The sequence below is a fragment of the Bombus bifarius genome, unplaced genomic scaffold (assembly GCF_011952205.1).
Source record: "Bombus bifarius isolate JDL3187 unplaced genomic scaffold, Bbif_JDL3187 scf7180000009832, whole genome shotgun sequence".
Classification (NCBI taxonomy): Eukaryota; Metazoa; Arthropoda; class Insecta; order Hymenoptera; family Apidae; genus Bombus; species Bombus bifarius.
In genome coordinates, this window is record NW_022885363.1 from 1004204 (window position 1) to 1013569 (window position 9366).

Below are 9366 nucleotides of genomic sequence, written 5' to 3' on the forward strand. Positions count from 1 at the left end.
TCGATCGGTCTGACGATTGTCAACGCCATTCGTGATACGTGAAAACCTTGAGACACGTCCCTACGTCGTGTGTACCTTTCGCGACAGTTGGAAACGATCACCTTGGGTGGTCGTGCCACCAGGAATACGATGTTAAACGGATAGATAGCAGTGTAATACTAGCAGCGCGTGCAACGTCCACCTCGCGTGGAACAAGCTGTTTCGAGTATTTCAATACATCCTTGGGAAAGATATTTTAATACAAATTAATAGAAAACTCATGTTTGTGAAATGGTGTTGTTTTAAGGAAACCAGGGTTTTTTACAATTAGATTGTAGATGTTTATGTAAATTCATATTTTTGTCAATATAATTAAATATTTAGTATTTTAATATCTTGAACATTTTATACATTTTTGCATATTAACTGCGTTTTGTGGATTTTTTCACTTTCAAATTTCCCATAGAACAATCGAAAGGTGTCATTTTCCTTTCACCTTTGTTATATTTTACTATCATTTCCTAATGTATAAGATCCACTTAAAGATTACTATCCCGGAATAACGTATTAGGCAGCCAGTTTATAAGGCTGTTTCGAGCTCGTTGAAATTTATTTTCTTACATAAAAATTACGTAATTTTGAAGTTTTTATCGTCCTACATTTTAACCTTCGAACAGACTATCGAAGAATACTCTTGCGCATTCAGCTAACTCTTTTTCTACCTTTCTACTAAAAACGAATAAAACCATAACGAACCTTGAAAACAGTCGTATTAATTCAATTAAACGAGACAGAGAGTTAATTTATGGGGCTGTCACGCATCGCATGACACGGATTACACAGGAGAATTGTATAGAATCGTCAATAGGTGGAAGAGTTCTTGCGAGCAATCAGGATAAACGTTATGCTCGTCACACTGGTTCGACAGAGGGAACACAGAAGGACTGAGAAAACGCATCCTGGGTGGCCGTGCCATAAAACGCGTTACGTTCTTAATATTATGCAGGACACGCAACTATATAAAGCGTTCCCAATTGTGCAGTGGTTAGCGAGGGAAAAAAGGACCAGTGGCGGGGAAAAATCGCGGCAAACGCCGAAAAAGGAATATTGGAATGTAACGGCGTACGATCCTCTCCTTTTCTGTTGCGCCCTCGTTGCATACACCCTACCGTTCTTACCGATTTCGCCGCCAATCGAATAATCTCGTCCACATGAAAGCCGGTCACGATTGGCTAATTGCCGGTCGTATTCATCCGCGGCGGCTTATTTGAAGAATTTAATAGCTTACTTTAGCCACGAATCCGGAGAAGTACGCTCCAAATTACGTTCCGCTCTGAAACGATCCGATCTGCTGGATATTTTGTTGCTTAACACTTCTTTTCTGGTCTCCACGTTCCTACGTCGACTTCTTCTAAAATTGTTCATATGATGCGGGGAATGGAAGGCTGTGAAGATCGAATGAAATTGACTTTCGAGCTTTTGATAACGAGATTGATTGGAGGTTTGTTGGGTATCGGTGAACAATTATGGAAAAGTAAGCGAGAGAAATTTTCACTAACTGATATAGATTTTCCATGTTAGAAAAAGAATATTAATAGTAACTGTTATTAGCTATTTTGTTCAGCTATAGCAGATAGGTTTTACCCAACCTACTATACAATCATCTGGCTGTCGCTTTCTTAATTTAAATGATTGATAATTAAATTAAATTAAATTAAGGGATTAAAAATAGTGGTAAAATTCTTCTATGTGTTGTCATAACTAAACTAACTAATTTTTCTACTCTTTAACTGCTACGCCCAAATCACATGTTTCGCTCAAGACGCCACGGGAATATTTTTATTATTCAAAGCATATAATGACAAAACAACAATAAGTTGATGATGTAAGACAACATTCTTCTCCAATGGACCGTTTATCTTATTGGTGGTCACGGGTGACTACAGTGGCGCCTTGATAACAGTTGATAGCGACATATTATAACAAGGTTTCGTTTATTTCAACAAACCATTCGCATTTGTTATTTCGTCGCAAGCAAAACGTCCAAAATATATTGTTGAAACGTGTACAAAATATTAGTAAACAGTATTTGCTCATTCTATATATAATAGTAAGGTATGTTCACACTTCTAACTTCAATTATATAATTATAAAGCAGCATTTACGGTTATTTTCTAAGATGTGTTTATAATAATATTCGTAGATTACCCCTCAAAGATATGGATGCAAACACAGTGCACCGTTAGATGCAAGATTTGTTCTCATTTTTTTTTATTAATGTTCTAATGAAAATATTTAATTGTTCAAAGGGGCACTTTTTATTTCAAAGTATCTTCTATTCATCGGTTATATATAAGCAAAACGTCCAGAATATATTGTTGAAACGTGTACAAGATATTAGTAAACAGTATTTGCTCATTCTATATACAATAGTAAGGTATGTTCACACTTCTAACTTCAATTATATAATTATAAAGCAGCATTTACGGTTATTTTCTAAGATGTGTTTATAATAATATTCGTAGATTATCCCTCAAAGATATGGATGCAAACACAGTGCACCGTTAGATGCAAGATTTGTTCTCATTTTTTTTTATTAATGTTCTAATGAAAATATTTAATTGTTCAAAAGGGCACTTTTTATTTCAGAGCATTTTCTATCTATCGGTTATATTCAAAATGCCCTAACTGTCAATTTTCATTCAATTTTTACAATTGTAAAAAGTTCCCGATCACCAATGACCAACGTGGCAGTCAAAGCGTTAGCAAGTTTTTCTTCCTAAACAATTTTCACACCTATCAAGTCAATATAGACCGTCGAATGATACGCCATGTCTAATAAATAGAATCAGCTACATGACGTACATGATCAGACATTGTATACGAGCTTACAAGAAGAACATCAGATTAGTTTCTCGCAACCAATAGACTTCGGTAGCAGCAAAAGGGACGATTTTTCCGAGTCCTCGGCCGACGCGTGACATCCTCCTGGTGTATGGTAGAGTCAGAGACGCCCTGAATGCCAAAAGCTCTTGGACTTTCGCGTTTCGGCTCGTTTCATCCCAACAAGGCGACTGCATAGATCACCAGGTGTCGCTCTGTTTATACCACAAACGTCCAAACAAGTCGCCGGGTCCCTGGGGTCTATTAAGTGCGGACCTTTCAAAAGATCTATACGACTGGAAGGTAGAAAAAAAAGAGGGCGCGTTCGTTGTATACCTGGGTCCAAAGGCAATCCAGAGATCCGGCTATTGATGTCACCGCTACACAGCCAGTAAATATCGTAAATAAATCCCACTTCTGTCCCGAACACGATCCATCGTATCTTCTCTGTGATTATCAGATTAACAGAGTAACTTCGATACGAGTTTTACTGCTAGAACCATGACTTTTTATATCATTTCACGACTGAATTTTCCTTAACAAACAAACATTGCTTTAGCAAAAAATCGTTGTTTTTACGAACATGAGATATTGGTAAGGTTCTTTTGTTTCACCAAAGTTTATCAGTTCTTATCTACTAATAGCATAACTCCATTGATCAACGTTAACCACCAACGATCTTCTCAGTGCATCCACTCGAGCCAAACCCTTTTCCCTTTTTCCGCACCCACTGAACCATTAGGATATCACGTTTTCGAAGATCACTTTATCTGAAACAGTCTCGAGAGAAAGAAATTTTCCAAACAACAAACCTATCTTTCCCTCTCCTCTGTCGTTTTACTTTGTTTCCTATTGTTGTCGTTTAGAAATCTTCTTCATACCCAAAAGATAAAACGTTGAATAATTGAAGAGTTTAAATGATAAATCAAAGGAACAAGAAAGTGGGAAACTTTCGAAGAATAAGGTAAGTGTCAAAAGAATAAAAAACGATTTCTTTTAGTGAGAACGGATGTAAATTCGGGATTTTAAATAATTCATGAAGATGATAAGCGCTAAGGATCTATGTGTATTTTTTCAAGTGATTAATAATATAATTAGCATTAAATGCATTAAAATTAAGAGAACTGGGTCGTTTATTTCTATTAGGAGTCTTCGTTTCTGGTATTTACAGTTAGCCCACAGGAACTTTTGCACGAGCTACAAACAGATCATTTTCATTAAAATAAAATATTACAAAATACCGTTGCAAAGTAAGTGCACTTTTACCAGAATGATTAAGATCTATTTTACTATTGTTTTATATATTATTATATATTTATTTATGTATTATTATATATTTTCCATGTAAGTAAAAATAACGTTTTCGTAAAATGTACAAAGCTTTCAACTTTTGTTTCATATTACTATACAATTATTACATACATATTAGTTGTATTACATACAAGTATTGTTTCATATTATTATAAATTATATATTTTCCATGTAAGTAAAAATAACGTTTTCGCAAAGTGTACAAAACTTCCAACTTTCGTTTCATATTACTATACAATTATTACACATTAGTTAATAATACTAATTACACATTAGTGTACACATATACTAATTATACTTTCATATTACTATACAATTATTACACATTAGTTAGTAATACTAATTACACATTAGTATACACATTAGTTGTATTACACACAACTATTGTTTGATATTATTATAAATTATATATTTTCCATGTAAATAAAAATAACGTTTTCGTAAAGTGTACAAAGCTTCCAACTTTTGTTTCATATTACTATACAATTATTACATACATATTAGTTGTATTACATACAACTATTGTTTCATATTATTATAAATTATATATTTTCCATGTAAGTAAAAATAACGTTTTCCTAAAGTGCACAAAGCTTTCAACTTTTGTTTCATATTACTATACAATTATTACATACACATTAGTTGTATTACACACAACTATTGTTTCATATTATTATAAATTATATATTTTCCATGTAAATAAAAATAACGTTTTCGTAAAGTGTACAAAGCTTCCAACTTTCGTTTCATATTACTATACAATTATTACACATTAGTTAGTAATACTAATTACACATTAGTATACACATTAGTTGTATTACACACAACTATTGTTTCATATTATTATAAATTATATATTTTCCATGTAAATAAAAATTACGTTTTCGTAAAGTGTACAAAGCTTTCAAATTTGTTTCATATTACTATACAATTATTACATACATATTAGTTGTATTACACATAACCATTGTTTCATATTATTATAAATTATATATTTTCCATGTAAATAAAAATAACGTTTTCGTAAAGTGTACAAAACTTTCAACTTTTGTTTCATATTACTATACAATTATTACATACAACTATTGTTTCATATTATTATAAATTATATATTTTCCATGCAAATAAAAATAACGTTTTCGTAAAGTGTACAAAGCTTTCAACTTCTCGATCACCGCCTAAACTTACTTGCTCCTTCATGCATGAAACAAATATACCAAAACGACGAACTGCGCACAAAAATCTCGTACAAAATCATCCGTCCTCGTCTCGTCGATTTTGTTACAAGCTCGCAGTAGGAACTATGTATTCATTATCGGTTACATGTAAGGACGCGCGATTCTAATGATCGGAATGGTGGTTCGGTTACGCCCTGCAAGTTGGTGAACGCGCGTTTGTCTGCTGATCGTCGAGCAGGAGGACGCATTAGCATGGAGCACGGGACCCTTCCAGACGCGATTAGAAAAGTCGAAGCCACGGACGGTGGTCGTACGGGGCGACGAACGCTCCCTTCGAAAGACCGGTAGCCACGTGTTTTTTTCTGCATACAAGATCGAGCCTCAATATGGAGGTGATTAAACCGCGACGCGGCTTCACAGGGTGGCTTTTACGTTTCCGTGACTTGGTAATTACGGCTGGCTTGACCGTTGTAACGGTCGAGCGGAGCCGGTCGTTAAGAGAAATTAAGCAAGCTCCTTTGGTTCGTTGGTTCGTCGAATGTTTACTGCCGACCGCTCGCCACTCGTAAATATTCGACGAATACGTTCCACCGGTCGTTTGGCCAATCGTAATTAGCCAGCCGGGAAAAATCGATTTTGAATCATGCAGGAGATTTGCTATCAGTGAGTTTGTGGTATTGAGATATTAGGTTGTCCGAAAGTTTCTTTCGTTTTATGAGGAAATAATAGATACACCTATTTATTTGTAACAATTGTACTCACCACGACGACCATGTTGTTCCTAAGTATCTGTTAAGATTATCAACAATCGTTGAACAGAGTTTGAAGTGTTCAATATTAAAATTGTTCAATATTCGGAGGGTGAGAATGTTTGCATATAGCATAGTGAGTGCCTCGTAGCTTGACGAATACTTTTAATACTTTTAAGTATGCCATTTTTGTAGTATGAAGTTTACGACTATGGAATTTAGAATTTTTTTTTATTATTATTTAATTTGTACTTTACAATTCGTCCAGCTGGACATTTGGTAAATTTTTCTAACTTAATTGCTAAATAACATGTGGATGGCTACCTCCAACGGGATACCATCTTCGAGTTTGGCTATTTTATTAGGTTGTCCGAAAAGTTTCTTTAGTTTTATGAAGAAGACATAAACGTACAACGTTTTTTGTTTTATATTATTTTGTCGAATTACGTACGATCCATTTTGTTCTGTTGAGATAAACACCACGACACTTCACAGACTTGGTTTCACGTTTGTACGAAGGTGCACTGTTGTAAAAAACACGTTTGTGAAAGAAAGACACTTTTCGGACGACCTAATATTTCTTTAGTGAGGTTTAGTAAGACGCAACAGAAGACAGAGAAGTTAGAGTATATTTTGTATGTTTTGAAAAAAAGACAAAAATTGGTAAGACCTTTTTTATTTACAAATCCAGCAATTACTTGAAACGATCTAATGGCAAAAATATACTTATTTATACAATGAGACAGCGATTCCGATGTTGCTTGGATTTCCCGACCATGACCTTTACTCTAATTAGCCCAAACGTAAATAAAACTCGCGATCATGGTTTCTGCTTTTTGTTTTATATTAGTTTATTGAATTATGCACGAACGTGATAATAGAAATATAACGAAATGGATCATACCTAATTCAATAAAATAATATAAAACAGAAATTGTTGTTCATCTATTATCACCTTATGAAACGAAAGAAACTTTTCTGACAGCCTAATAGATTAGATGCGTGAGGGATACAGGATTTTACATTATGTTTAGTTTATTTGGTAGTAAAAGTAACTCAAGAACATTAGAAAAACAAAAGATTCTGAGAGACCGTAAAGTTGAATGCGACTCAATTCAAGTGGATCAGAGAATGAATGTGTAATGAATATTTTGGGATACTGTTATATTTTATTTTATCGTAATAAATCCAAAAACCGACTGGGAAGACTTACAAACTCGTAGTTTGACAGGATAATGATATCTACGAGGCTACAAAAGGTATTTGTACACCATTGTATTAGGTTGTCCGAAAAGTGTCTTTCTTTCGCAAACGTGTTTTTTACAATATTCGTACAAACGTGAAACCAAGTCTGCGAAATGTCGCGGTGTTTATCTCAACAGAACAAAATGGATCATACGTAATTCGACAAAATAATATAAAACGAAAAACGTTGTGCGTCTTTTATTATTAGTTCTTCATAGAACGAAATAAACTTTTCGGACAACCTAATATTTATCGTGGCATTGTATCAATTGATATTTACATACTAATTAATTACGTCTAATATTAAATTTCGTACCATTTTTTAGTAATCCTTTCATACGACTACAGCAATTTGATGCTATGAAAATAAAATATACAGGGTGGTTGGTAACTGGTGGTACAAGCGGATAGGGGGTGATTCTACGCGAAAAAAGAAGCCGAAAATATAGAATAACAATTTTTCGTTCGAGGCTTTGTTTTCGAGAAAATCGACTTTGAATTTTCGCCCGGTACGCGTGCACTTTATCACGTCTCGTTATAACCGATCTCACTGTAGATTTTTAAAAAAATTAAAAAAAATTTTTATTCTATATTTTCGACTTCTTTTTTCGCGTATTTAACTACCCTGTATTTAAGATAATAAATAAATATACAGCCTATATTCGCTGAGTCGCTTGTACAGTGTATAAACCGCAAAGTAAAATGGCTAATTAATTCTCAATAAATGCTCGCTAGATACTCATCGATAACTCGGTAGATAACTCGTGATAACACTTACATAGCTCGTCGATACTAAACTCTTTTCGGTTGCGTCCATTTATTTATATTGGTCGAGGGGAGGGGGAGTCGGAAAATTCAAATTCGTTTTTGTTCGACGGCTGCGCGTAGCGGCGACATTGTTTTGGACTTTATTTATTCTTACATTACATGTGTCCTCTTGATCTTGATACTCCGAGGCAAAACAACATGATTTGAATTGTCCTCTAGCTACATATATATAGTGTGTGATAAAAGACGCGTCATTGAAAACGAAGGCTTTCTGCAGCCACTCTTATTTCATACACGAGGAATTCCCGATAATTTGGAGGAAATGTTAAGAACACAAACTGTCTTTCACTTATTTCTGAATCTAGAAAATTTGTATACGAAAAGTTATCGTAACAATCTTATTTATACAATGCGTAATGATGAGATGCCTGAGATACCGTATAGATACACCGAAATGCTGAGAAACTATGTAGACACTCTTAATACAAAGGCCTCCGAGTAGAGGGCAGCATCGACAAGAGCAGTGAAGACTCTTTCAATGAAACGTAGCCAGAGTAGCAAAGAAAGTAGTGAGAAAGTGGACAGCTGGATCCCTTCGCCCTATTCTCCGGCGTCTCCTTTCGGCGACAGAAAAAACACGCTGTCGTCCTTTTATTCTTCCATCCCTCCATAACATCCCCCAACTTACAAGCAATGTCACTATCTCGTATTACAATCTTCTAAGTTGAATAGAGTTTTTCGTCATCTTTTCTTCAAACAAATATTCCTTTTTTTTTTATTCTAAAACAGAGAAGCGTTCGTATGCTTTGTAGCAACAAGAAACGAAACGAAATTATAGAAGCCTCGAGGACCAAAAATTACGAAATGGATAAAAATAAAATTCCCTTAGGAGTTTACTACGGCGGATATTAAGAGATGGCCATCGTAGCGGTTCACCCCGTATAATTTTCATGGGGAACCCCGCCCCCAGAACACGATGTTAGTCGGTAGTTTACAGATTCGTAAGATCATCTGTTGTTCCGTTCTGGTGAAATCAGAGGGTGGGACGTTCCGGCAGGGGAGGCGCCCAGGGACGCGTTTCTACGTGGAATTCCACATGCCACCATAACTTTAACAAAAGTTTTCCCATGTCGGTAAGATTCTCGAACTGGCGAAACAAAATTCCAAGTAAGCACCTACTTACTTGTATCGTATGAACACATTTCCTGTCTTTTATAAAAGAGCAATTTTAAAATTCGATATATTGCCATTTA